We start from the raw sequence: 27,432 nt of genomic DNA, 5'->3' as shown, positions 1-27,432 counted from the left end.
AATTAGCAGGATCTGTTTTATAATATTTTCAACAAATCTCAACTCAGATGCAGGTGGATGATTCCTCTTGAGGTATAGTACAGAGATGTCTGTTGAAGTATTTGTGTTACAAGGGTACATTCCCTGGCATTGCCAATGTCATGTGTTACCTTGGCTGTAAAATCATGTTGCCTACATCACTATGAAAGCCCTGTTCACTGTGTTGTGCAAGAGACCTGGTGATTGCTTCCCAGCAGTGATGAGAATGAGTTATGAGCCTCTCTGCCTCTTCCTAAAATAACAGGGAATGAATTTCATGTGGGCAAACACTTGACTCATTCTTCTTGGAACTGATAGCTTACCACAGAGGACTTGGAGGCTGCTCAGTGAACCAGCCCATGGTTCACAGGAAGAAGAAGCCTCCAGAGGAGCTCAGACACTCAAAGAACAACATTCTTGGCCAAAAATAACCCTGTACACTGAAAAAAAAAAGAAGTTGGTTTACTTGTAAATCTGTTGCAGCAACATGTACCTCCAGACATATCCAAGAGATGAATGCATCCATCTTTGTCTCTTCACTCGTCTAATTCCAACCAAAGCTTCTTCCCAATCAAACCAGCACTACATATGATATACGTGGTTTATGATCATGGATCACATGAGCTATGTCAGCTGCTGGTGGTGAAGACCCTGGTGCAGGATGTGAAGGTAAGAATGGCTGCTCTAGGACAACTGCAGTGATGTAGTGATATCTGCTGAGGGACTGAGAGAAGCAGGAGAGCTTAGGAAAGACCAGAACTGTGACAACGGCAGTGTGAGAGAGGGACAGTACCACAGGTGACGCTGTACAAGGAGGATGGGTCGGTGTTATTCTTGGCATGTCCCATATGGATGTGTACAGGATGTACTGCAGCATGTTGTGTTCTGGTTTTCAGCACTGGTTTGTATGGATGTGTGTGAGCATTGGTGTGGGGTGAGGTGCGATGGTAGAAGTGATACATCTCTCCTACCTGTTGACACACATTGGTGAACTGGATGTCACCTTTTCTCCCATATCCTCTACAGATTCTCTGTGGTTCTCCGTCAGTTCTTTAGCTGATTGTGGGGAATGCCATGGCCCAAGTGTACACCATGGCTTTGAATCTGTGTGTTTTGTCTTGACTGACAGACCTTCTGCAGACTCTTTGGCACAGATTTTCTTTGAGTAGAAAATGGCTCACTGACAGCAGAAGGAATATGTCCTTCTTGGAGATATGAATCTTTCCTTGGATGAGGGAGCTGCTGTGTACTGCCAGCTAAAATTCTGATTGTTAGCTTTCCAGATTAAAAAACAATTTTACTCTACATATGTGAGGCAATATCTGCTGAGGTGCTGCCGTGGCATGAATCTTTATGGACTGTTGCATAAATAGGAAACTAAAAAAAAACCTACCCACACACCTTTTCCTTTCCTTTGTGTTTCGCTCCCTACTGCCTGTGCAGCCACTCTTCCCCAGCAGCGATAAAACATTCTTTGCTTGCCCTACAATAGGAGGATAAAGAGATTGCTCAGCCACAAGCAAGGGAAAGTGTCTGGAACTGCTTGGTGGCAGCAGGAAGTAAAGGAGAAGAACTGATCACTCCCCAAAGTCATTCCCTTTCTTCTGGAAATATGTAATTCCAGTACTGATACATCAGAAAAAGGAATCTTTCCCATCCCCTAGAAGATTTCAGGAATGCCTGCTCCAAGTAGTATGCTTAGCATCCTTGTTTGGATGCTGACAGATCAGCCTTCATTCCAGAGATGGCATGGATCTCTAACGAAAGAATAACGTTTCTGTTCCAGAGTGTTAGTAGCCTGAGGCTGATCTCTGTAAAATGCCTACAACTGAGGCTTCTCTGCACTGGAAAGTGACTTTCATGTTGGAAAGGAATGCAGGAAATTAATGTGATAAGCACAGTGCTAAACACAACTATATTTGGAGTTGGGCTCTCATTTGGCTTACCTACACAGGAAGCTATCAAGGGATCTTGAAGTGGATAAAATTATTAGTCAGAGGATTTGAGCAAGACATGGAATACTCCAACCTGAAAGACACATCTTAATGAAATTCCCTGCTGTAAACAGAGTGGAAAACAAGTCATTTAAGGAAGCTGTTATTCTCTTAATTAATCATGGTAGCTTCACGCTGAAGTTGAGTTTGTATTTGCTAACAGAGAGAAGCAAAATGAAAAACCCTCTGAGAATCATATACAAAAATATGATCTTCATGTTAGTCTGTTAAAAGAAATATGCTTAGCGTGGATGTGTTTATCTGAAAACTTTTGTATCAAAACCCTTGGAAACCTCTAATACCATCTGCCCACTTTTGCAGAGGGGCAGGAGGGGCAGGTCCAGCCTGACATGAAAATCCCATTGCTAATGTCTTTAAGGAGCACACTGCCTCTGTTCTAACCAGCTTCTGGTTACACTAGGACCTGTACATCACAAAGAGTTCTTCCTGTTGCAGTATGTTATCTCTGAACACAAATGGGTTTCCCTCTTTGAGAACTGGGGTATGTAAGTGCCTGTAGTAGGTTTGAACAAATCATAAAGATGCTGGAGATATTAGAGAGTAATTGCTTAATCATGCAGTTATTTTATCAATTTTTCTTTGTTATTAAGGCAGGAAAAATCATTGAAATGTTAGTCTAGGGTATTTGCTAAGGCATTATGTCTGCTCTGTATTAAATTCATGTTCCAGTGCTGTGGGTTAAAGATGATTAGAAAAATATGAAATTCTTGGATCTCAGCAGTTTTGACTTAAGGGATTGAGTAGTGTTACTTGTACTTGTCACCTGCCCACAGGGTGGAAAGAGGCGATCCAAAGGTTGGAAAGCCTTATAGGACTTGGATATTGTTGCTTGCTAACAACAATAGATGTACAGAAGCAGGCATTGCTCCAAAAGTTAGCTGATAGGGGAACTGTTTTAGCAGGCAGCATAGTGCAGGTTGAATAGAACTAGTGAGCTTGGGGAGTACTACACTTGGTACTTTCTGATTCAGATCGTAGGTGCTTTTTGTTGAGCTTGGATAGAGTTACATGAAATATTTAAAATGATGGGATATACATAGTACATGGTGGAAGATCCTGGTGTTATTTAAATTCTGTTTTCATGCAACATGGAAAGTGAGATAGTGTTTTGGATGTTATCCTGAGAAGAGGAGCCAAGCAATTCTGGTTTTAAATCCTGATACTGACATTTACTCAGAGCCAGGAAGAATGAGGCAGCCCATGAGCACAGCTACCTCGCTTGTCTAGACAGTGGCTAACTCACCCCTAGAAACAATGCTTATCTTATGAAGGTAAATAAGGTAGTGTATGACAAAGCAAATCAAAGAAATTGTGTGCTTTTAAACAGGGATCTCTGTGTAATAACTTACTGGATAGCTAGCTCCTGCTCCCTCTGCATTGAAACAGTTCTGCAATTTGCTTTAATGACAGTAGGATGACCTCCAGAGTTTGTATAATCTTTGTATAATCTACATTTGAAGACTGCAATGACTGGTCTAAATGGCTTTTTGGGTTATTCCTAACCACAGATCTAGGTAACATTAAAAGAAGTCCTGTGGTAAGTCAGGAGGCAAAAAAAGATCCTTAGACCTTGTGATCCTTTAACATTTTAGATATTTTATCCTGTATCTCAATTCCAGCATTGTGGCAGGGGTACATTTCTCTACTTTCATAGCTCTTCATACACTATTTAAAAAGAAAGGCAATTGCTCTGTCAGCTGAATACTTCAGTACATGGATTTGATCCAAGTGAAATCACTACAAATAAATGGCATAGGAATAGCGTCATTGTACAATTGCACAAAGTTTAGGAGAATAAAACGTGGGCCCACTTACTGTATTTGGGCAGGAGAGAACCATTGTTTTGTAAGAATCATTTCCAAGCTACAGGAAAATAAATTTAAAATTCCTGGCATATCTCTTCATCTGAAAATTCAGAGGAATTCAGAGATGCATGAGAAATTTGTGGCTTACACCCATCTCTGGGCAAAGTAGAACAGTTGATGGAGTAAAGGTGAAACAGTGACAAAGGTAATTGTATTGTGGTAGATTTATGAGGGTCTGCTAAGAGAGATGACTTCTGCTTAATCTGTTCTTGTGCTCTGTTCCATGAACATACTTGTGTCTGTTCTCAAAGAGCTGGCTGGACCTTTAGTCCTGACAGGTGGAAGGTTTCAGGAGCTGAACCCTTTCTCCTCTGCATATGGGAGCAGGCTATACCATATGCCATTCTTTCACATTGCTGACCTGATACCTTCACCTCAGGAGTGGCAGACAGTGGTGGTGACCTCAGGCAATTGTTGTCTCAACTGATGATGAGCCCTTGGCCTTCTGCCATTAGTGCTCCGGGCAAGTTGTACCTCTCACTTGCTTTTGTCTAGTCCCCACCTCATTCCAGGTAGCATAACTTCACTCTGCCTTTTCCATCTTGCACAAGATCTTCTCTCACACTTCAGGTGTTGGCAAAACAAAAGGAGTACATAGGCCAGATTTCTTCATGTGTCAGTGCCACATACAACAGATAGACAGGACATTATGTCACCATATTCTTGCTGATGGGCACAGCACTGTGTATGACACTTCTCTCTTCTCTGGTGCTGATGTACAGATGCATCCCAGTGAGAATTCCTCACTGTTACTGCAGAAACTTCTAGGGCTTCAGTTACCCCTGGAACAGAATTTGGTCTGTATGCAGTAAATGGGATTGGATTTAGATTCTGTTATTGACTTTCACTTAAATCAACAAATATGAAGGAGAAACAAATATATTGCTTGCTAACTACACACAAGATGTATGTGTTCCATTACATCTTATTCTGTTATTTTGGTCCTTTGGTTAATAAATATAATAAACATGCCCAACTTAAATACATTACTGCAGGATGCTAATATACTGAGGATATTGAACATAATTGTTGTCCTGGAGAAATGGTCCAACAGAACAAATAAAAAACCCCATAAATAAGTTGCTATGATGTGATGTGATTATTCTGTCTTAAATTTCTAGGGACAATAATTATCACTGTAATTTATTTCTCAGAAGTCCTACATAGCAACACAGAAGAACATCAGATGATGCTCACCAGTGTCATAGACCACTAACTGACTTAGACCAAATATCTATAGTTAATTTTGCTTTAGTTTGTTTTAAGAAGTTGATTGTTTAGCATATGCCAACTTAAGGGACTATTTCCTAAGAGGAGTAATAATAGTAACAAGTAGTATGTGCTTTATAGAGTTATATATTCATGAACATAATGGTTTAGTGTGAGGTGTCCCTGCCCATGGCAGGGGGGTTGGAACTGGATGATCTTAAGGTCCTTTCCAACCCTAACTATTCTATGATTCTATGATTCTATGATCTGACTTTGGTCAAGCTTTAGTCATCTGTAATTTGTCAATAGATTTCTCTTATTTGAAGAAAAATGTATTTTATAAGCAATAGGGTATTTAATTCAAAGCAAGCCTGCTACACTTTCCAGTAAACCAACCCCCAAAAAAACCCAAATTCAGTGTGCTTTCCAGCACACAAAAATGTTAAAGTAATCCCTCAGCATTATTTTGTGTTCTTTGACAAAGGTTTCCACACTGCAATTTAGATCAGCAGGGTACCTGTTCAACACAATTTTCAGGGAGATTCCAGCTGAGCCCTGATCTGTAAAAGTACAGACTTTAAATAACATCCTATTTTTGTAGTGCAAGTGCTCAAGGGTCAAATGAAAAAGTGAAATCCAGGTGCATGTGAAGGTCTATTTTCAGGTTTGCGTTTTGCATGGCCAGGTTGGTTACAAATATAGTACATGAACTCTGAAATAACAGTGGCAATGTAGACCACAACCATGTATTTCTTCAAATCCACACAGTTTAATAGATACTGCTACTTTCATTTCTGCGTGAGCGATCCTCTGTGGATTTCTTCAGTAAATAAAAAATTAGGATATCAATGATGCTCAGTGAAGATCAGTGTAAGAAATCCTCTTACTGTTTCTGTCATTTTTCTGTTATCAATTGTATAATTCATACCAAAGATATTTACACAGAGGCTCTTATGCATATATACATACAGCAGATAGCTCTGAAATTAGCTGCCTTGAAATACAAAGATGTTCTTTGTAGGGAATGGCTCTAATCTTGTTTGCGTTGATGATAGACCCATAGGAATAGTATTTCCTCAGTTTTCTGGTGGCTTTCCTTAAACTTGTTGGATTTGGAATTTTAGGCTGTCATCATATTCTATTTCCAAAATATGACTGAAAGAAACTTGTGCTTGAATCTCCATGTGACTGCTGGATTTGTATATTCCACACATCCACCATCCTAACTGCAGTACATCTAAAATATGATCTGTAGCTTCTCTACTCAGAAGTTACAAGTATTAGTACATTGAGGAACAATGCTCATTTTAATCCCACTTCTGTGCCAGATAACTTTATGTCTTCATACCTGTACACTTCCATTGGTAAATATTACTTGTATCACACATCATTGCAAAGCAGCATAGATGAGTCCTTGTATAAAGCCTCACGTCACTTTAAATTTACTGCTTGAAGGCTGTGCATCAAAGCATTTTGTTCATCATTAGCTTGTTCCTTGCCAGACAATGTGGTACCCACACAAATATTACCATCTGGTAACTTCTGTTTAAAGCAGCTTTTTCCAGAGTATTCCAGAATCTTAATGGGTATCTAGGTTTCTAAATGCCAAAGGCAACATACTTTTGATCTCACTGCAAACAGAAGAGCTCCTTAGATTACAGAACTGCACTACAGCATGCTTATCTTCTCAACTGTATCCATGCACAAAAAGGCAACGCTCCAGATGTAAGTTCCTAGATGATAATTGACTTGGTTTAGGATAACTTTCTGTGGGAACATCTACAAGGTCCTATGGAGGGAAATAAGGAGTGGAGAGAACAAGAGAATGAGAGTAGTCCACTAAGTAGTGATGGTCTAGAAGGTGCTTGGGTTCTTGAGTCTTAAGGCACACTAGCCATTTATTTTGGTGCAATGCTTCTTAGTGAGTATGTGTTGATGAAAGCAGCTACTTGCAGGTTTTGGGATATCTGGGTGAGATCACAAACACTGGAAAAACTTGGGTTGGAAAGAAATTATTCTGATACACAGCTCTGCAAATTGTAAAATCTGACAGAACCAGTACACAATGTGGGTTGTTTCACAGGGATTTATTTATCATTTCAGAAGGACACAGTAGTGGAAAGATATCAATCAAAAAACTGGCATGAATGAGTCTTCCATTGCTGTTATATACAGGTTTGAATGTTTTAACCTACAGGAATGATTTAGTAGAAATTCCTGTGTGATATAGTACCAAGCAGTAGTATTGCCTTAGCTACAGCCACTGGACTTAACAACACAAATGTGGATTTCTTTTCCAGGGAACTCAGTAGCAGTACCTTCCTTCCTAGTCAGAGGAATTCTGCCATTGATACAACACATAATTATTCATGCCCCATAAGTTGTAACCAGAAAACAAACATGTGTTGCTGAAAATTACCATTCCTTCCAGGAATTATTGGAGGAGAGAGAACTGAGGGACTTGTTGCTATAGCAGTGGGTAAAATGTAGCCCACTACAGATGAATAATATTGGCATGGGATTTCTATGAAACACAGCAGAGTGTGGGTAAGGAATCAGTAGGTACACAGAAAGAAAGTTTAACATGAAAGAGTTCAAATATCAATTCTCCATCATCTGACTTTACTCTTCCCCAAAACAAACAAACAAACAAAAGCCCATTCCCCCCCTATCCAAAATCCTATGTAATTCCCTAAACCTTAAAAACTTGTTGTTCTGATTGGTGTGCACATATCCTTCTTATACCGGGCAAGGTTTGTTTTCATATTTGCCATGTAGCCCTTAAGAACACCAGTTGTACAGACTGGCATACTCTGGTAGAAAGTGCAGATACTAATTCTGTTATTAGGGGATGCTCTTTGGGAGTTACTTGCTGTTATTTGGGATGCTCTTTGTTGCACTGAAAGCCCTGGCATGTACAGATACTACAGAGAGAGAAGTATTTTACTGTGATTCTTGTGTTCTGCAGATGCTCACAGCTTTCCTTTCCTGCTGAATTCTTATCATAAAGTTTATTTTACCTTTGTGGCAGCTGAAAACCCACCTTTGTGTGGGTTTGATACCTGGTTGTCCCACAGAGACTAGGAAAGAGGTGGAGTACTTGCCTCCATAGCTGGAGAAGGAGTGTATGTCATGGGCTGTGTCTTCTACCACTGGGACTATGTGTTTTCTGCTACTTGTAGTAAACTCCCTGCTCATTTCTGCAAGGTGGCTGGATACCCTTTCACCTGAAACTGTGCACGTCTCCACAGGTGATTAAGGGACTGGATTGCAGTCCTAGGTTTTCACACAGCTCTTGTCACTGGTTTGGTTTAGATCAGAATACAAGCCAAATAATGAGTCATGTTTGTCCTGTGTGAAATAGCTACATAGAACAGAAGATGAGTTTGGATGAATTTGCTGAAACACAATATATATGAAGGCATATACTCTCTGCCTTTCCTGTATTTATGTTTAATACATAGTATCTATTTTGTATGCTTATCAGTCCAGGCAAAAGAACAGGTTTCTGTAAATCACTTTGTTTTCCCTTTTCTCTGACTTCACTGAAGGCAGAGACATACTGAAGGCACCCACACTTTTCTGCAAATCTACTGCCATTCATCAATCAGACAGCCACAGTCAAGGCACTTTGCAGCCTTTGTAATGTGCAGCTGCTGGTGATCTTTTTCCCTTTCCAGCATATAATTCCTAAATCCCTACTTTATTGTCGATTTAATATGATATTTTTCTCAAGCATTCAAGTGTCTAAAGTACAACTATAGCCATTATATTAAGGAAAGTTATGAGCTGAAAAAAATGGACAAAGTCTTCTTTGGAAATGAGGTAATATTAGCAACACAAATGACAGGAAGATTGGCATTTGACCAAGGAAAAACAGATTATTTTGGAAGACCAGGATGTTTTTTGAAAATCATCAAAGTGTTGAAAGAATTGGAAATATCACAACAATGCTGATTTGGAACAGACAGAGGAATCAGATTGTTTTATTCTCACACTTGGGTAAATCAAGAGTGATTCCATGCAAGCAAATGCCATTCTGCTAATAGAAAAATGAATGTAAATAGGAGGAGAACCAAACTAGACAATCTTATCCTTTGGAATGCTCTATGCACAGGTCAAGTCTGACATTTTCTATTTTCCATGTTGGGAAAAGGAAAACAAGTACGCTTCCATTGGTTTAGTTTTGTGTCCCTGACAACACAGGAAAGTGTGTGAATGTGATTTCAGCATGAATTGCATATATGCATACACTTCACTGGTACAGAAATCATAGCATTTTGCAGGGCATTCTGCTGCCTCTTACCTCCTCTGCTTTGACAGAACAGACTTCAGAATAGTAATCAGGATAAAGGGAGCCTGCAAAGCCATGACATTTCCTCAGTACCTGGATTCTCTTAACAAAACTCTCAGTTGCCAGACCATAAACAACAAGCTGTATCTTTCAAGAACCATTTGTTATGATTGAGTTTATGCTTGGTGCACCAGTAGCAGTCTGCCTTGGGCGTTAGAGACCAGGAGAGTAGCCTGATTTTATCAGGTCTACTTGTGTAGCATTTATATTTCCGTGGGTTTCAGAGGAGATAGGGACATATGACTTTCTGAATCATGTTAGACTATTGACTGATCAATCTTGCTTCTCACAATGGCCAGGACCTAATACACCACTGTTGCAAATAGCAACTATATACCTGCTTCTACCACAATTTCATTGATTGTTAGTTAACATTGTCTTAAAAATATAGCTCCAAATACTGCCTGAGTTCATAGACCTCTGTTACTACAAAAAAAACCCCAACAAACAATAAAATACAATTTTACATAAAATTCTCATTTTGTAAAAGCAGAAATGCATCTCTTTGAACTGCAGGTCTGAAAAATGTAAGTCCTCTTCTCCCCCTCCCTTCCTTCCATAAGCAAGATCATGACATATTAACTGTGTGTATCTCAAAAATGAGAGAAGGGGAAACTGCAACCTGCTCTGCAAACGCTACTGATGGAACTATTTCTGGTACTAAATTTTATTCAGTTGTAAATCTGTGTTGGCTTGAGCCCTCAGCCATAAGCTATGGATTTAATCAGTGTTTGGAGCTGGATGAATAATTCAATTTGATCTGTTCTTTTTTAGCTTGTGAAATCCATCTTCAGGTTTCAGCTGCCTCATGTATTTATCCAGATACTACCTGATTCCTTTCAAAGCTGTGCTTGTCTCCCTTCTGGATGTTGATTCCAATAACGTGAGCAGACTCTCAGTTCTGAAAAGGGTTCTGCTTAAACAGAAACAAATCCAAAGGGCTTGCAGAGGCAAACCTGCAAAATTCAGCCCCAATATTTAAGTCTCTGGATTTAAAGGCTACAAGGGTGACATTCTAACAAGGGTGAAGTGAATGACACAGTTCTCATGGACTTGGAAAAGAGTGTAGGTTCAGATTAGGTCCCGATTCCTGCATGTGAATGTAAAATTTGGGCTTGCAAAACCAGTTTTGAAACGTGTTTTCCATGTTCAGCTCTATGAAATGTCTCTTGTCAGTTTAAAGAAAGAGAATGGAAGAATGGTATGATACTGATACTGTGGCCTTGTGAATATTTGTATGGATGCTTTTTCAAACTTTTGTATTGGTTTTATGCAAAATCTTGAGGTTTGTCTGGTCAAAATATAACTTCTTTGCATTAAAAAGGTCAGATTAAGTTTTCTCTTTTGGATGACCTGGAATAAAATAATAACAGAAGATTCATTCCTGCTTCCTAAAAACATGAGGTGCCTGTTTAGATGCAATAGGAACTTGGTGAAAAACGCTATGATTTAGTGCTGGGGATGGTTGTTTGCAAGTTTAAAACATCTTTGTTGGAGCAGCCCTTTGATAGCAGTTCTGTCTCTGGACTAAACGACCATTCCTGATTTGATGGTCTTCGTATTTTGGGCTTACTTTTTCTGGTTCTTTTAGACTTTATGGGTCCAAGTTAATGTGCCTCATGCCTTTCATTCCCCACTAGACATCAGTAAAAGCCAAGGGATCAATCCAATACAACCTATTTCTAAAAGCTGAGTAATGTTTCTTTTTCTATATGTTTTCTTTTGCTGTTTCTGTGTACCTTCCATCCATGTTCCACTCTTTCCAGTGAACACATTTAGCTACTGACATCAAGAAAATAAAAACATACATTTTAAAAACAACCAAGGTGTGACAGTAAGTGGCGTTCTGATGAAACAGGCATAATGTAGCTATATTGTGGGCAGCAGATTGATGCTCTTAATTATTCATTTTCATGCTTTTAGGTGCTTGGATTTTTAATGTAATAGATACCACATTGTTACATTTAGTGCCTTCAAGTGGCTTTAGGAGTATGTGTGATAATTTGGGGTTTTGTTCTGGCAACATCTGGATGAAATGCAGAAACAAAGTCTAAAATGACAGGCTGGTGAGAAGGAAAGTCAGACACACCAGCTGAAAGTATATGGTAAAAGAAGTAGGAGATTAGTTTTTTCTTGCTACTTGCGTTGTGACAGCTGCTGCAAAGCTTTCCAGCAACATGGGAAATGATATTTATTTCTGTTACAAAGTTGAGGCTATGGCTGAAATGAGGTTAACTGCACCTGTCCTGATAATAGGTGGTGTCAAGATGCTTTGGGTTGAGCTTGGGTACTTACGCTGCCCTCTCAACATATTCCTCACCCCCTTCCTGGGACAACTGCAGCCATCTTAGCTTACAAAGATGGTTTATAAAGGCTCTGGGTTAGGCAAGAAGCATGAAAGGTCCTGCACTTCTCCTGCCCTGCCTTGAGCTTGCTTTTCCAAGTTACTGCATCCATGGGGTCATCTCCTGCATTCACCCTTGACTGTATTTCTCACTTCCTACCCAGTCTGACTGTCCTTGAAACATATGTTTATGTGGCACAGGAGTAGGAGGACACCTCTACATCCTTGTAAGATCTTTTATTGAGTGTGGAACTAATATGACAGGAGGATGCAGGAATGGGATTTAATTTTTGTATGACTCTAATTTTTGTACAACTTTTCCCTCACCTGGTGAATTGGAGAAGAATTTGTTCTCTTCCCCAAGCACACCGATCAGCAGCATCTCACTGAGATCACACTGAGATCAGCAGCATCTCACTGAGATCACACTGAGATCAGCAGCATCTCACTGAGCATCACATGAGACCATGGCAGGAGGAAATCCATGCTACAGTTTACAGCAGCTTTGAAGCATCTTGTCCTTCCTCTTTCAGTGGTGATTTTACATACTTTGTACAAACTGGAAATACTTCTGCTTACGCCTTTTGCCCTCTGGGCAAAGATTATATCATGGTTTGGATTAAGATCTGAAAATATTTAATGTCCTCTGTTTCAGTGCAATGGAGAACATTCTGATTTCCATGGATGCTGAATGCTAGTATGGATTTGGTAGCTCAGTTCTTATTTATCTTTCAGACCATTAAATCTGACAGGTACTCCATGGGAAACAAATAATTTTGTTCCTTATGGTTATGAAATCATTAGAAAGGCTGAGGTACATCTCTAATGGCAGTCCATTAATATAATTGTTATATTTAATAACAGACAACTTGCAGACTTGCATTTTCTTAACCCTGTTACTGAGAGAGCTGCTAGTCTTGACCTTTCCAAGGGGCTATGGAGCTTTTGCCTTCTTTTAGATGAAGGCAGTCAGGATGTTCACAGCACCCAGAGTATCTGGAATACACTGCCCAGCAGTGCTGAAAGTGAAGTCTAACTATTAGAATAACTCTTGGTTTAATCCATTTATGTGTTGGTGTTTCTTGGGTAAGATTTCTCATCTCTCCATAATACCAGTATAGATTCTGCCTTATGGCAGAAATGCGAAGTGGGTGGTGGGGCTGTGAGCAACTCTGGAGCAGCCTTGCTCCAGAGATGCAGCCCGCATGGCAGTCAGACTCATCAGAAAGGTTCATTATCATTTCCTAATGTCACGTTCCCATCATCAATACATCTTAACCAAATGCGAGCGACATGTGCAAGATGTTTGAGTGTCTGGTGTCACCTACTTGATATATAAATGTTTGAATATTTATTGTTTTTCTAACATGCAGCTCTGTTTTTCTAAGGCACAGCAGCTATCCATCTGCTGCAAGTATATGGAAGTACCCGTGTTTTCTAAAACTTGAGTGTGCTTTCACATAACTGAAGAAAAGTTCTAGTTGTTTTCTCAAAAGTGGCATAAATAACCCCATTTTCATGCTGAGGATATTGAGTTATGCTGTCTCTTTCTAGAGATACAGTCTCTCAGTCTTCAAATTAATCCTGTCTCTAAGACCTGTTGGGCACAGCAGGTTACTGCAGATATAGCTGCCAACAGTGTTCATCTGATTCTGTTCATCCAGGAGGAACAGAATCCAGCTCTTTAAATCTGTCCTTGGCTGGTCTGGAGTTGGCAGTTTACAAGCATGTATGAAGAGATCAGCTGCTTAAGGAAAGGCTGTTTCTGTGTTCTTTGGAGGAGGATGATAATTAGAAGAAGAAAAGAATGCAATCAATAGCTGAAAGTTGCTGCACCAGACTGAAACAGAGCAGAATGGGATTATTAGTGTCCCGGATTCCCCCCTTTTCATGCCCCATTCCCTCCTCCAAATTGGCAGCCTATTTCATGAATACTTATCCCTTCCCTAACTGTTGGATTAGAGGCCATTTTGAAGACTGATGCAATGTAACTGAAGATGAGAGTGCTTTTCTTTGAAACATGAGTTGTTGTCATACTCTATACTTTCCCCTAAAAGCGAAATACATCCGTATACCACACTGTTCCCTGTAAAAAGGCCATTATGGTTAATTTCTCATTCCCAGATCTTTTTGTGGCCACAGCAGAAATGTGATTTTAACACTAACTTTGTGACTGCCAATATGCTTCCTCACAGTTATATACACTTTCCAAGGAGACATGGGAAGTCTTATTCTTGGAGAGAACTCTAGTTTAGCAAGGCAAGACTGAGTTAAAACTAGTTAGTTACATAGTCTGCCTTAGTACCTTAGGCTTCAAACTTCTCTGAGTCATCTGTTTGCTTTTTCCTTTGTGAAGTAAAGAGTCTGTCCTTTGGTTTTCATTCAAAGTATTAGTAGGATGATCAGGGTCCTGGTGCACCTTCTCTATGAAGACAGGTTGAGAGAGTTGGGGCTCTTCAGCCTGGAGCAGAGAACCTGCATGGGAGACCTCAGAGCAGCTTCCAGTGTCTGAAGTGGGCTACAGGGATGCTGGAGAGGGACTCTTCATTAGGGACTGTAGTGATAGGACAAGGGGTGATGGGTTCAAACTGAAACAGGGGAAGTTCATGTTGGATATAAAGAAGTTCTTTACTGTGAGGATGATGAGGAACTGGAACAGGTTGCCCAGAAAAGTGGTGAATGCTCCATCCCTGGCAGTGTTCAAGGCCAGGTTGGACAGAGCCTTGGGTGAGGAATCCCTGCCATAACATGGGGTTGGAACTAAATGGTTTTAAGGTTCTTTCCAACCCAAACCATTATATGATTCTGTGACCTACTCTTGGTTCCTTCATTTTGCTTCTTATTCTGACTTTGTTATTGCCTTCTCACACTTTTAATGAGGGTCCTCATCTGAAATATTAGCAAAGAGAATTTTTATTGATTTCTAGGAATTATTTTATTTCTCTAATATTTTTATAAGAAGTACATAATTCTGTATATAATTCTATGTAAAAAATAGTTATGTAAAGGCCTAAGTTAATTTTGATCTTGTAAATGCGTGTCAAAGAAAAGGATTTTTCTCTCAGTGTCAGCATTTTGTAGGCATTGCATGAGTTTTCTGTTAATGCTGTAATTCAGGGACTGAGATAGAGAGCAGGAGCAGTTTTATCTCTGATTCTTTCAGTTCTGGCACAGTACCTTATTTTGCCCAATTATTTGTAGAATAGGCTAGAGTCCGTATTACGTCAGTAAAATGACATGAGCTTGAATAGAGGGGTATTATGGAACCTGTAAAGAATACAGAGAACAGGTTAGGTGGGATTCATATGTCTTCAAAAGGAGACAAATGTTTATTTAGGAAAACAGTTTGTATTTCTAACTCTGAAGAGTTGTGTGTGGGCATTTCCCAAAGTGCTGTTTTGCCATTGATTTCAAAAGGAATTGATCTGATGAGATTTTCATGGAATCATGAATCATGGAATGGTTTGGGTTGGAAAGGACCTGAAGATCATCTAGTTCCAACTCCATGCTATGGGCAGGGACACTTCACACTAGGCCGTGTAGACCCAGGCCCTCAATACTTACTTTGCATATTTTGTTAGTGACATAACAACCTTTCAGTTGTGCACTTTTCCCTTTTTCTCTATAAATGCCATATCTGGTATGGATGTATAAAACTTTACACTTTTAAGAAAGTTACATCTTCACAAGTTCATGTCTTTATCTAAATAAAGAAAACACTCAGTGTTTAAATAAAGACAGCCACAGATTCACTGAAAGAGTGGTTTACTTTACCCAAGCTTATTTGGGGCTTGCTTGTGAAATGCTGCATTTGCCTCTACATTTCATGGATTAACAGGTTTACAACCTACTCATAGGACTATTGTCAGGCATTGCGCCTGATGTGAGAAATGATAACTAGAAGATAAGAGGCAGCAAACAACAGCTTACTAAAAGCTCATCCCCTGTAAGGCAGTGTGTGAGCAGTCCTCATTGTTTCAGGACAATGTCAGACAGTTTAGTTAAAGTCAACTCCAACTATTCCTGAAACTCATCTGTTTGATTCTGTGTGGAAGGACATCCTCTCACTTCAGGTGTGAGTGAGAGAGGCTTTAGGAAGATGCTGAGAACTGATTTTCTTGGTTTGGGTTGGGTTTTTTTTGTTATGTTTTGTTTTGTCCCCTCTGGATGGACTAAGTGCGTTAATGGGATGAAACTTTGAGTGAGAACTTCGCCATGTGCCTGAGTGCTGAGCCCCCAGGAGCTTGCAGCCTGCATGGGCAACCATCCGCTGCCTGTGGGGCACCTTCACCTCTGGGCAGTGGCTTTGAGCCTGGGCCATGGTTGGAGTTGGCCCATTTTCTCAGATACTGGGAATTGAAGCCAGTTACTCCAGATAAGGAAGTAAGTGGATGTCTTTAGCCTATCATTTATAGTAACTGGCTGTTATTAATTGTCTTGTGACAAGCGTTTCCTGCTTGTCTCTTTGGTATCTTTCCATGCCTTAGGTGTGAGACAAGCATCTGAACCCTGTTGAACTTTGTAAACAGGAAAGTCTTTTATCACCTCCTTCAGAGAACAGCAATTTGAGTAATTTATTTTATTTGTTGCAAAATGTCAACAAGTTCTGATGGTAGAACACCAAAAAGGCATTTGAAACTTTGCACGTGTTCTGCTGTTGCCTTCTATCAGCTAGTACATCTAGCCAAGTAAAACTTTCTCTGGTACATTAAGGAAAGTGCTTCTGGGGTTTATTCCAAGGTTAGGCATATAATGCTACTGTGCTCAAAAGCATAGACTGCTATGTATACTCATTGCATGTGACTGAGAGATGCATTTGTGGTGCATCAGTCAAAACTGACTATTTTCATGTCCTAAAATTCCATTAAGAAGAGAAACTTAAAATTGATTCCTGAATTTTTTGATGGAAATGAGGAAATAGGTAAAGTAATTTTGAGGGTTTAAGAATATTTTTGAACTCTGTTGAAATTAATAATTCATGCTTTTTTGAGAATATATTCAGAACTGCAAACTGTAGTCAACAGAGGAAGAAAACTACAGCTAAATGGACAAAATATGGAATTAGAGCAACAAATATGCCCAAACCATTCCATAAAGCAGATAAACTTATGGAACTAATTCTTATCTTTTTTTAATCTAAAATTGCCCTGAGATGAAGATCTTCTGGGCCATCTGCTGTAACTGTGTTCTACAGCAGAGACTAACGAGATCCTAACAAAACATTTTTGAGTACAGGGTTGAAGAGAAAAGATTAAGAAGATGACAGATGTCTCCAGGATATGCTGCACAAGATATCTCATAGAATCATAGAATGGTTTGGGTTGGAAAGGACCTTAAGATCATCCAGTTCCAACCCCCTGCCATGGACAGGAACACCTCACATTAGACCATGTTTCCAAGGCTCTGTCCAATCTGTCCCTGAACACTGCCAGGGATGGAGCATCTAATTCTCAGGGGACAGCTCAGCAGAGTTCCCCTAAGAATTCCAAGAAAACCTGTGAAATAGACTCTGATTCATAGAGTCAGACTCTTTCCCCACTCTGGATTTACTCTCAAAGATTTTCATTAATGGACTCCTATTAAGTGAACTGATTTCATACATTCCCAAATGTTGCCAGAACTCAAATGCAGGCACACTAGATTTGCAGAGAGCTGTGGCAGTTGCTCACAGAAACGAGTTACACAACTTACAGAAATGAGAACAGGCAATTTGTGTGCTTGTGTAATAATCAAATGATCAAAAATGGCCTAAATAAAGAGAATTGTTAATCTGAAAGCATTTCTGTAGAAATGCACACCAGGAAAATGGTTTTGCCTGTAATAAAAAAACCAAGCAAGCAAAGCAGGGTGGAAAATCTCTCTTGATAACACGTTTTCAGCACACAGTGTCAGGCTGCTTTGACCATCTTTGATGCTTCTTTTAGTTCCTAGAACTTCTTATTTGTTTTTGACCTGAAACTCCTGGGGCTTGATATTCTTTGGGATTGATTTTTCTTGGTTCTTAGGTGGCAGCCTGTACATGTTTGTTTTCCCAGAGAGACAGAAAGCTGGATCAAAGAGTTGTGTCACTTCAAGTTAAATGGGAACAGAGGAGCATTGTCCATAAGAACTGTTGCTGTAAGCAGTTGCTTACTGAGTAGCTGGGATTCTGTGCTTAAAATGCACAAAAAGATAAAACATTCTCTAATTGAAAGAATTCCTTGCACTAGGGACTTACTAACAAATAACACATAACTAGGGCTTGCTGCAAGGCAGATTTTTTTCTAGCTTGCATCTGTATCTTCATCATAGCTGTCAGGCTGTTGGTAAGTATAAAGTTATAAAGTTAATCAGAAATACTATGATAATCTTATTTTATGTGGTGTTTGTCAACTACAACTCATCTTTCCAGCTCTTCAATGCAAACAGCAACTCAAGAACTCAAAGAAAAATATGCAGTGCTCCAAAATATTTGCCCAAATTCAGAATCAGGGCTTTAAGCAAAATATTGTTTTAGAGCTCCTGGTGGCAAGCTGTGAAAGTTAGGTACGTGAAGACTTAATATAGCTGAATAGGAGTGGGAAGGAGTTTTCTGTAGCACAACATTCAGAAACAGGTTTTTCAGATCAATTTCTCTTTGTGTAGAGGAGTTCATCTCTTGGCTGTAAAAGAATTGGGATTGTAAGTAGTGGATTGGGAAGCGAGCATGCACAAGTGTTTGGCTACAAGTTAAAGTCTCAAGGGTCAAGCCAGACTTCCTTTTACTGACAGTAATCATAGAATCACAGAATGGTTTTTGTTGAAAAGGATCTTAGGGTCATCCAGTTCCTACCCCCTGACACAGGCAGGGACACATTGCACTAGACCATGTCACCCAAGGCTCTGTCCAACCTAATCTTCATCTTTTGGGGGATGTGTATATTTACAAGTGGGTTACAGAATGTTTGAGAGAGAAAGAGATAGTTACATTCATTCTCTTAACCTCTTACCATATCTTAAAATACTTAAAATGGTACGTCAGAAATTTAAGGTTCTATGATTGCCATACAAATAGTATTCTTTGTCTACTTTGTTAGGTGACTGTTGCAACAATTACGACTAACAGACCAGTTTGTCTGTGTAAAATTCCTACATGATTTTATGGAATGTGGAATAGCTATGTCATACTACTTTTTAAAGGAGTCAATAAAAATGCAATGAATATGCTTCAAATTACTGACAGCTGAACTTAGCAAATCTGAGTGCAGCTGAAGGTAGGGAACTGAATAAATCAGGATCCTTTGTCAACATTTAGAATTGGGATAATCATAATGCTGCAGACCATGGGGAGGAAGAGTCGAAGTTACAGAAAATAAGATCTAACTCTAAAGTGTATTTTATTCCCTTCTTTTTTGTCCTGATCAATAACTCTTGATACAGTTGAGAGAAGATGCTTAAAAGCCTGGATTGTGACTGCTACTTGGGAAACTCACAGATTAAAAATGGAATAGTTGCAATGTAAATCTCCCTCCTTTAAACAGTGGAGCAAATTTTATACTTTGAGGCACACCTGACTCTAAAGCACATTGGGGATCTTTCAGCAGCAATTAAACTACATGTTGCATGTGTATGATTTACATGAATGATGTTAAAGAAAAGAAGAATTAGTGGAAACACTGATTTTTGTCTATTACTTTATAGTAAAGAGGCTCTGGTCTTTTAAAACCTTCTGGGACATTTGACATGCAATTATTCAAACTTTTAAAGGACTCAAGGCAGTTTTGGTTCAAGTTTCTAAGTGCTTCTGAACCTGTTCAGTCAACTGCCCTGTGTAAGGTACTATAAAATGTAAAACATTACATAAATGCCATGTATCATAAATAACCAGTTTATTTTTATGTGTACATTGAGTATTTTGGACAGGAAACCAAGAGAGAGAACACACGTGTACTGCAGAAGAGAATATGTCATGACGAAATGACTTGCTCGGAAGACTCCTTAAAAACAGCGATAAAGGAAATGCTTGATCTTAGAACAAAAGCATGGTGACTTCTGACTATTACATCACCAAATGAGGAACCCACAAGCGAGACATAATTTTTACTGTAAGTACCACTACTACAGACAAATACTTATTTAAGTTAAACTTTACAGTTCTTATAGGTTCCGTAACTCGAGATGGTAGATTAGAATGTGGAATTAGATTATTTGATTAATAATTAAATCAGAAAAAATGCCACAATGATGTACCTATCCATTCCAGATAAAGATGTTTTATTGTGGTTAATGGCCTTTCCTTTGAAATCTTGATTTTGTAGTCAGGTCTGTTTATATATGAAAGATGTGTATGCGTATTGAAGACTTGCTACATCCAAATGACATAATTGCATCTGTTATCAAGTATGCTGTTTACTGAGAATGCTTATTTGGGAAGATGAAGATATCCTTAATTTTGTTGTGATCACAAATATCACTTAAATACTGCACATAATTTATTTACATATAACAGTGTGATGACTAATTTGGAGCTTGGAGATTGAGAAACTATTGAATAGAGTGATTTTTACCCAAGAAAGCCCACTTAAAATGTGTGTTCTCTGAAACATCTGAATGTGAGTAATCTCTGCTGCAGTCAGATATTGGAGACCCTTGTGATTTTATTTAGGAATTATCAGCAGGTATGTAAGTTTTGGGAGGAAAGTTTTCTCAGGACCTGAGGAAAACCTTCGCCAAAATCTCAAGAATAAAAGATTAATGCTGTAGTAACTGCATGAAAGAGAAAACTTGCAGATGTCTATCAGACTAGGGACTTGCAGTGTAGGTTTCTGAATTAGAGATGAGTCTTTCAAGCCATGAGTCTCTCAAATCACCACAAAAGGAGTTTTTCTTTCAAAGTAATATTTCCTTTGCTTTTGTCTGTCTTTTTTTCTTGGTTGTTGGGGTTTTTTTTATATTTAACCCCCCAACATAACTTCAGAAAATGCTTCCTTCCATTGTGATGCATGTATGGTTTTTGTCTGTGAGCAGGAGTTTTCCCCTTCTGCTTGGCTGTCTGCAGTCTTCATTGAATGTGAGGGTAAACACAGTCATGAGTACTTTGTTGGGTTGGGGATAAATGACTTATCACCTTCATAATGAACTTCTAGTGCCATGTAACAGTCTTTGGTGCAGTTCTGTTTGCAAAGTTATGTGTCTTCTCTGGATCACTGTTTCAACATTTCTGAAAGTGAACTGAAATTTATCTTTCTTTTAAATGCTTGATTATGCTAAAATGATGCTTTCAATAATGCATAGCCCTTTTTATTTATTTTATTATTCACTTTTAACTTCAGCTAGTTGGTGTCTATTGGGTGAAATTGCACAAACACTATCTATATGTGAAAAATACTTTTCAGAATAATAGTATTCAGTATTTGCAAGACATTTGTTGCAACAAAAGCCATGATCTAAAATGAGAAAGGTGAATTAAGAGAGGTAAGGGAAAATCATAAACAGCCTACTACCACAACCAGCACATCAGCTTCTTTCTCTGAGAGAACTGGAGAAGCTGAGATGAAACAGAATGGAGGAGATAATATCTCCCATTTTTCTAAATGCTTTAGAAATATGTATTATATTTGAAAGCACAGGAGAAAAGGAGAAGGCTATCCCAGAACTGGCATTGATTGATTGACTAACCGTTTACCTTGCAAATATAGTTGGTGCATCCTAGATCATGCTCCAGCCAAATAGATGATGTTTTATTCTTGTAGCCTCTGTTCCATTATTCCATTAGTCTTCAAACTTTCTAGTTTTCTAGATTAGTTAAGGAGCTGCATCAATAAATATAGGCAGTCATTTGTCAGCCCACTACAGCTGTAAGGACTTAGTTTGTAGGCATATTCTAAATTTATGTATGCTTTGTGTTTCTCTGGGCCCTTGATGAGAGATCTGCTGTGATCTAGATTTTGAATTTCATGTGTACCAAGTGCAGGAACAGGGAAAAGCTGGAAAATACCTGGGAGAAGGGTTCAAAAACCTGACATAAGCAAAAAACTAGATAATGATTAATTCCTAATACCTTTAAGTTTTATGAAGTCAAAAAGATAAGCAGTGCTGATAAAGCATGTTTGAGAAGTTGAGAGGCATCATGTTGAGGTTAAGTAGACCTTTCATACTTTCTTTTAATGTGATGGATTGACAGAGATAAAATATATGGTGGTTTAATTTTCTCATACACATAACCACTTCCCATCTTAATCTGTAATTAAAAGTCAGCATTTACTTTCTTCATCCACTTCTGAAAAAGAAAGGAACCACTCTATGTTGGCAGGCAGACTTATATAACATTCAATGCTGTATAATGCAGAGATCTTCAGTATGATGCGGTAAGCCACAGAACAATATGAAGACAAATACCTTTCTGGCCTCCTTCCACTGTTTTATTTATTACATCCTTCTTTAGTTTTGGCTGGTGGAGAGAAAAAAAAATACATGACTTAAAGTAGTCATGACCAGTTTTTAGCAATTTCATCTTTTAAGACAACACTTACTACGTGAAACATTGCAGCAAATGCATAGAGTTGTCCATGCATGATATTTGAGTTACTCAAAGAGATCACATCTTTCTAAAGGAAGATCAGAATGGGCTGGGAGATGGATGATTTTATTACAGTGTTCCCTGTAAAGATAAAATGCAGGTTCACAGTGAAATGTAGTATACCATAGTACAGGATTCCACAGTCTAGTACAACTTTCCTGGGTTTGGTTTGGTTGGTTGGTTGCTTTTTCCTACCTCAGTTTTACATCCTCAGGATTTTAGGCCAGATCTAAAAACTCTCTTCTCAACTGTTCTGTCTGCATACTTTGACTATTCAAGCTTGTCAGGTTTGGGTTCCTGTTGATACGAACAATCCAAAATGTCTGAGCAAAAGAGTCCGGTGTGATTTTTCTGAATAAGCACTGAGTTACAATAGCCATGACTGAGTTTTGGCCTCCTTGTTGGAATAGCATTTTGCAACAATTGAAGCATTGTTGCAACAGCACTTTACTAAATCAAAATCAATGATGACTGTTGCAGAACATCAGCCTATCTTCAGTGTTAGCTTCTGTTCTTAGTGCTTTGGAAGAAGCTGGAGATCAGCTTGCTTTCAGCACTGTTTAGTCCTTGAGATAGGATGAACAGCACTTGATGGAGTAAGTAGATGTCGTGTTCTCTGTAAATTGCTGTAGCTGTGATAGATGTAATGCTGTTTTGCAGCTGTACAAATTTACATTGTCAAAGCAAAGGGTTCTAGTGGTGGGACCAAGGGAAGATGAGTGGCCAAGAGCCAGCAGTGATGAGGATGTGACTTTTAGTGCTCACTCTATGTGGACTTAGGAAGAGAGAAGAACTGAGTAGTAATACAGGCAAAAGAGATCCCATTGTCAGAAAAAGGATGTCTGGTAATAGAGAGCTTTTTAACTCTCACCTTTGTCAGACTAGATCAAACTGACCTGAGTACAGCTCTGCAGCTTTCCATCCCTGTATGCTTGCAAGAATTAAAGTCCTTTCTCTGTTTAGACTAAACAATCTTCCTTCCCTAAAATAAGAAACAACGGTGACAGGCTGAGTTCTGGACTTTTACTTTAACCCTTTTGCTGAAATGCCAATGATTACAGAGCAGCATGAACAGTAAGGTTTTATCTTTCTCAAGCTTCAGCAAAATCAGCCCTTCAAAAGGAATACTATGACTATGTCTTTTAGTTCTTGAAATAAATCCATTGCATTGCAGGAACACTTCAATAATTAATCAGTATGTTTTATTTCATATTTTTAAAAAGACTAATATGTTCTGTTCTGACACCCTGAGAAAGATTTTAGAATTGCTCTTTAAAATATGCTTTGCACACATTCTGCAAGAATCTGCACTCTCAGATCTGTAAAGACAAGTCATTCTTAGGCATAAAAGCAAAATCCCTTTGTTGGTTCATAATGTTTTAAGCACAAATTAATTTTAACTGGTGCATTTATTTCAGAGAAATAGGAAACAAGAAACAAGATTCGAGATCCATGAACCCACATGAAACAGCAAAAACATTCAATTGCCACCTAATCAGCTTGAAGCAACACATTTTGCAAAGTTCTATTTTTAAAAAAGTAGAGAATCATTATGCTTTTTTTTAAATGAACAGTTTCTTTGATTTAGAATATCTAAAATGCTTCAACTAAGCTAACAGAAAGACATTTGCCCCCTATATAGCGCACGTACTAAATATCAAGCTAGGTGGAGTGTCTTTTTTCTTAAATGGAAACTAAAATTCCAGAGCTTTCTTCTTTCCCTGGATGAATCATCCTCCTGTAGCAGATAACTTTGCATGTGGCCAGAGGCCACAAAGTAGCACTTTTAGACAGCTTTCTAGTTTTAACTTCGAGGCAGATCTTTGATTCTGGCTTATGAAGTGCATTTACAAACAATAATGACAACAAAAGTCTACCTTGAAGTTCTGATTCCAGCTGGCAAGAAACTGCATTCTAGAAATGCATTGTCTGCGTAGGCATCTGTATAAGTATGAGGCCACAAGGCTGGTAGCAATGAGAGAATAAGAAAGGCTCTTGCAATGAAGGTTGGTTCATGTCTCTGCCTCTTTTAGTTGAAAATGGAGGTATTTTAAACAAAGATTTAATACATTTGTAGATCCACAAACATCACTTTTTCAGAGAGAAAAATATCTATCTGAAAAAATGTTAAAAAATAACTATAATGAAGAATGAAAAATTGCTTTCACTGCAACAATATGTTATTGGGATTAATAGCCAAAAGAATTGTGATTCCTGGAAAGTAAATATCAATAAAGTCATAGTCATCAAAAGCTCCAGGTCTGATCTTTGGGTCAAATTAAAGTCTACTACCACCATCTGGAGTGTCTCACTTCAGCGAATCTTAAGGGATATCCACATATCCCATATTAGTTTATATGACCTCTGTTAAATGAGGAATGCCTATTGTGGATTACATGTAACAAAAAACCTGCCACTTCTTGTGAATTCTGAGTCTGCATATGAAACAGTTCAAATGCTCTAAATATATTCTGCTATCTCTTTGGATCTCAGTTAATTTTTGTCTTAGTCTTGGACCCTTTACAGCTTAAACCAGCTACTTATTTAAAAGCTTGATGGTGAAATCAAGTGATTCAAAATGCATAAACTGAATTAGGAAACTATTTTATTTACTTTGGGATCAGGATTAAGATTATAATATAATGCTTTTTACTGATGATATGTGGTGGAAAGAGAAGCCCAGAAAAGAATAACTTTTTTTCCACAAGATTATTTAGTAATTTTAGGAGTTATTGTACTGGAACAATACATTGGACACAGATAGATCGGCTGGAAGGCAACTTAATGGAGCCCATAGCCTCACTTTTTCCTACTCCTGATAAGTATGGAATTCTCAGTATATAAGATCAGTTGGATTCTGTACAGGCATAGCAATCCTTTCAGAATTGATTGACAAGTGAAAGAAACCCTGCCAATCCCATGTCCTAAGCCAAAATACATTGCTTATTTCTGTATTTAACTGGGACCAAGTCTTGCATCAAAGCTGAAAACATTTATTTGTATTTCATATCTTTGCACTAAAAATGTCAGGCATAGGGTATTTAGGAGAAAAAATGATTTTGGCTCCTTCAGAGATTTAGAATAATATACTATCCTATCATAAACTGAGTACCTGTTAATACCTGAAAAAACTCTTTCTCAACCATCACTTGAATGATGGAGTGGTGGTTGCTAAACTGCTCATTTGAAAACTCATTGAGTTGCACAGTAATCTCAGAGTCTCCAGGTTTATTATCCTTTATGCCACTGAGAAATGCCTGCTGTTATGTTGCTCTGTTTTCATTTTCATCATGTTCCAAACCAGAAAGGTATCACTGTCTAAAAATGTGTTGGTAGGTAATAGAGAAAGGCAAGTGAAAGGCCATATCTCTTGCAAGCTGGTAAAACCATGTAACTTAAATTTAAATAGAAACATTATATGACCAGAGGGAAACAACTTCTGGGTTGTAGTATAACTTATAAAATACAAAACATTAACATTAAGGGCACCTGGGACTGTAGCACTAATGAATAAGGCAAAATTCCCATTAAGTTGTCTGTAGATATACACTGGGTTCATGCTTGGTTGAGGTGAGGTCATTTGTTTGGATTTTCTCTGCTGCATCTAAGCCTCTTATTTTTTCCCACTCTTCACAAAAACACGTGTACAAAACAAAAGCTCCTCAGTGGGAGACATGCCTACATAATGATTTTATCTTGCTAATACTGCCTTTATTCTCTCAAACAGATCTTCCAATTTTCCCTCCTACCATTTGCTTTATATTTGCTCACAAAACAACTCAGTGTATTGTGTGCACTTGAGTACACAGAGGAAAGTTAGTAGAATGCTAAAGAAAGTGCTGACACCATGCTCTGTTTTCAGACTTGTAACTTTACCTCCAAAAGACTCTCACAGAGCTGCTGCAGGATGCCTTCAAAGTCTCATTCTTCCCCATTCCTTGGTTGATAAGGATAGCTTCAGAGGTGTTACCATATGGTGGGAGGCATGCAGAGGCCACACCAGAGCTTGTGCAGGTGGTCTTTGTCTTGTGGAAGACAGCACCTCATCTCATATCCCCATCTATAAACACATGGCTTGAAGTCATGCAGCCTTAGTAGCTCTGAGAGTTGAATCTTCACCCCTGTTTTGGTGTACTCTAACAGTGTAAATCAATGATGCCATGGCACCTGCTAACTGTACATGCTAACTCACACATATACCAAAAGAGATCTGGTAGCTGACACATATACCAGAAGAGATCTGCCTTCAGCCCCACTGTTCCTTTAACATGGAGAAATCAGAGCCTTGAACACCTGATTACACATCTGAATAAGAGACTGTATTTGACTATTACAGTGCCAGTGCTGCCCAGATTGCTTCTGCCCAACTTTCCTGTAGAAAGAGATAGATCAGCAGGGTCCATCTGTAGTGTGCATGTTGCTGGCTGAGCCTGGTGTACATAGTCTGATCTTTCACATGAATAAGCATTTGCTTCCAAAGAAATCTAGGTAGGCAGAAATCAAACATTGGAGCTGAGTGCAACATCTTGAAAATCACAATGAACTTGTATTTTATACTTTTTGTGAAGGTGTGCTCCCTCCAGTATAACCTTGGCTATTACAAAGGACCAAATCAGATACTGAGATGATATCCACTACCAGTTCATCTAGGAGAAAGTTTCTAGTTTTCTTGAGACCTTCTATAGAATGTTGTAGTGGAAAGATGTATAGCCCTTGTTGCTGATGTATATACAGAAGTAACACGATGGAAAGTGATAGGCATCATCATACTTTTGCTTTAATTTGGAAAACCCATGTAAAGGATAAGCTGTAGGAGACTGACAGTAAAATCCTATTAATGTGTGAGTCACTTGGTTTGATGACCCCTAGAGTACAATGAACTATGAACTGGCCAATAAACTGAACAGTTGCAAGAAAAGCCTCACTGAAGAGCTCTGGTGATAAAGCTCTGCACTGCTGTAATCTTTAGTTCAGAATACGAGCTATACTTCACTGTCTGTCTTCTGGGCTATGATCATCTCTCTTCATACCATCAGCAAACACAGAGGCAAGACACTGAGGAGATGCTGCATGCTACAGCTCCCCTTGTT

General features: G+C 38.7%; 2 protein-coding genes across 2 annotated transcripts in view; one reads left to right on the top strand and one right to left on the bottom strand.

The window, feature by feature from the left end:
• LOC106023333 (spermatogenesis-associated protein 7 homolog) overlaps window positions 1-27,432 on the bottom strand; it is a 98,821-nt gene that overhangs the window by 56,347 nt on the left and 15,042 nt on the right. The gene's annotated exons all lie outside the window — the stretch shown is intronic.
• Window positions 19,854-27,432, top strand: part of KCNK2 (potassium two pore domain channel subfamily K member 2) — a 99,806-nt gene continuing 92,227 nt past the window's right edge. Inside the window, exon 1 of the mRNA XM_005143876.3 lies at window positions 19,854-19,868. The gene's annotated coding sequence lies outside the window, so the exon portion shown is untranslated. The remainder of the gene's footprint in view (window positions 19,869-27,432) is intronic.

Source organism: Melopsittacus undulatus, chromosome 3 (assembly GCF_012275295.1).
Source record: "Melopsittacus undulatus isolate bMelUnd1 chromosome 3, bMelUnd1.mat.Z, whole genome shotgun sequence".
Classification (NCBI taxonomy): Eukaryota; Metazoa; Chordata; class Aves; order Psittaciformes; family Psittaculidae; genus Melopsittacus; species Melopsittacus undulatus.
Note: the sequence above shows the minus strand (reverse complement) of the source record. Positions and strands in the feature narration are given on the sequence as shown.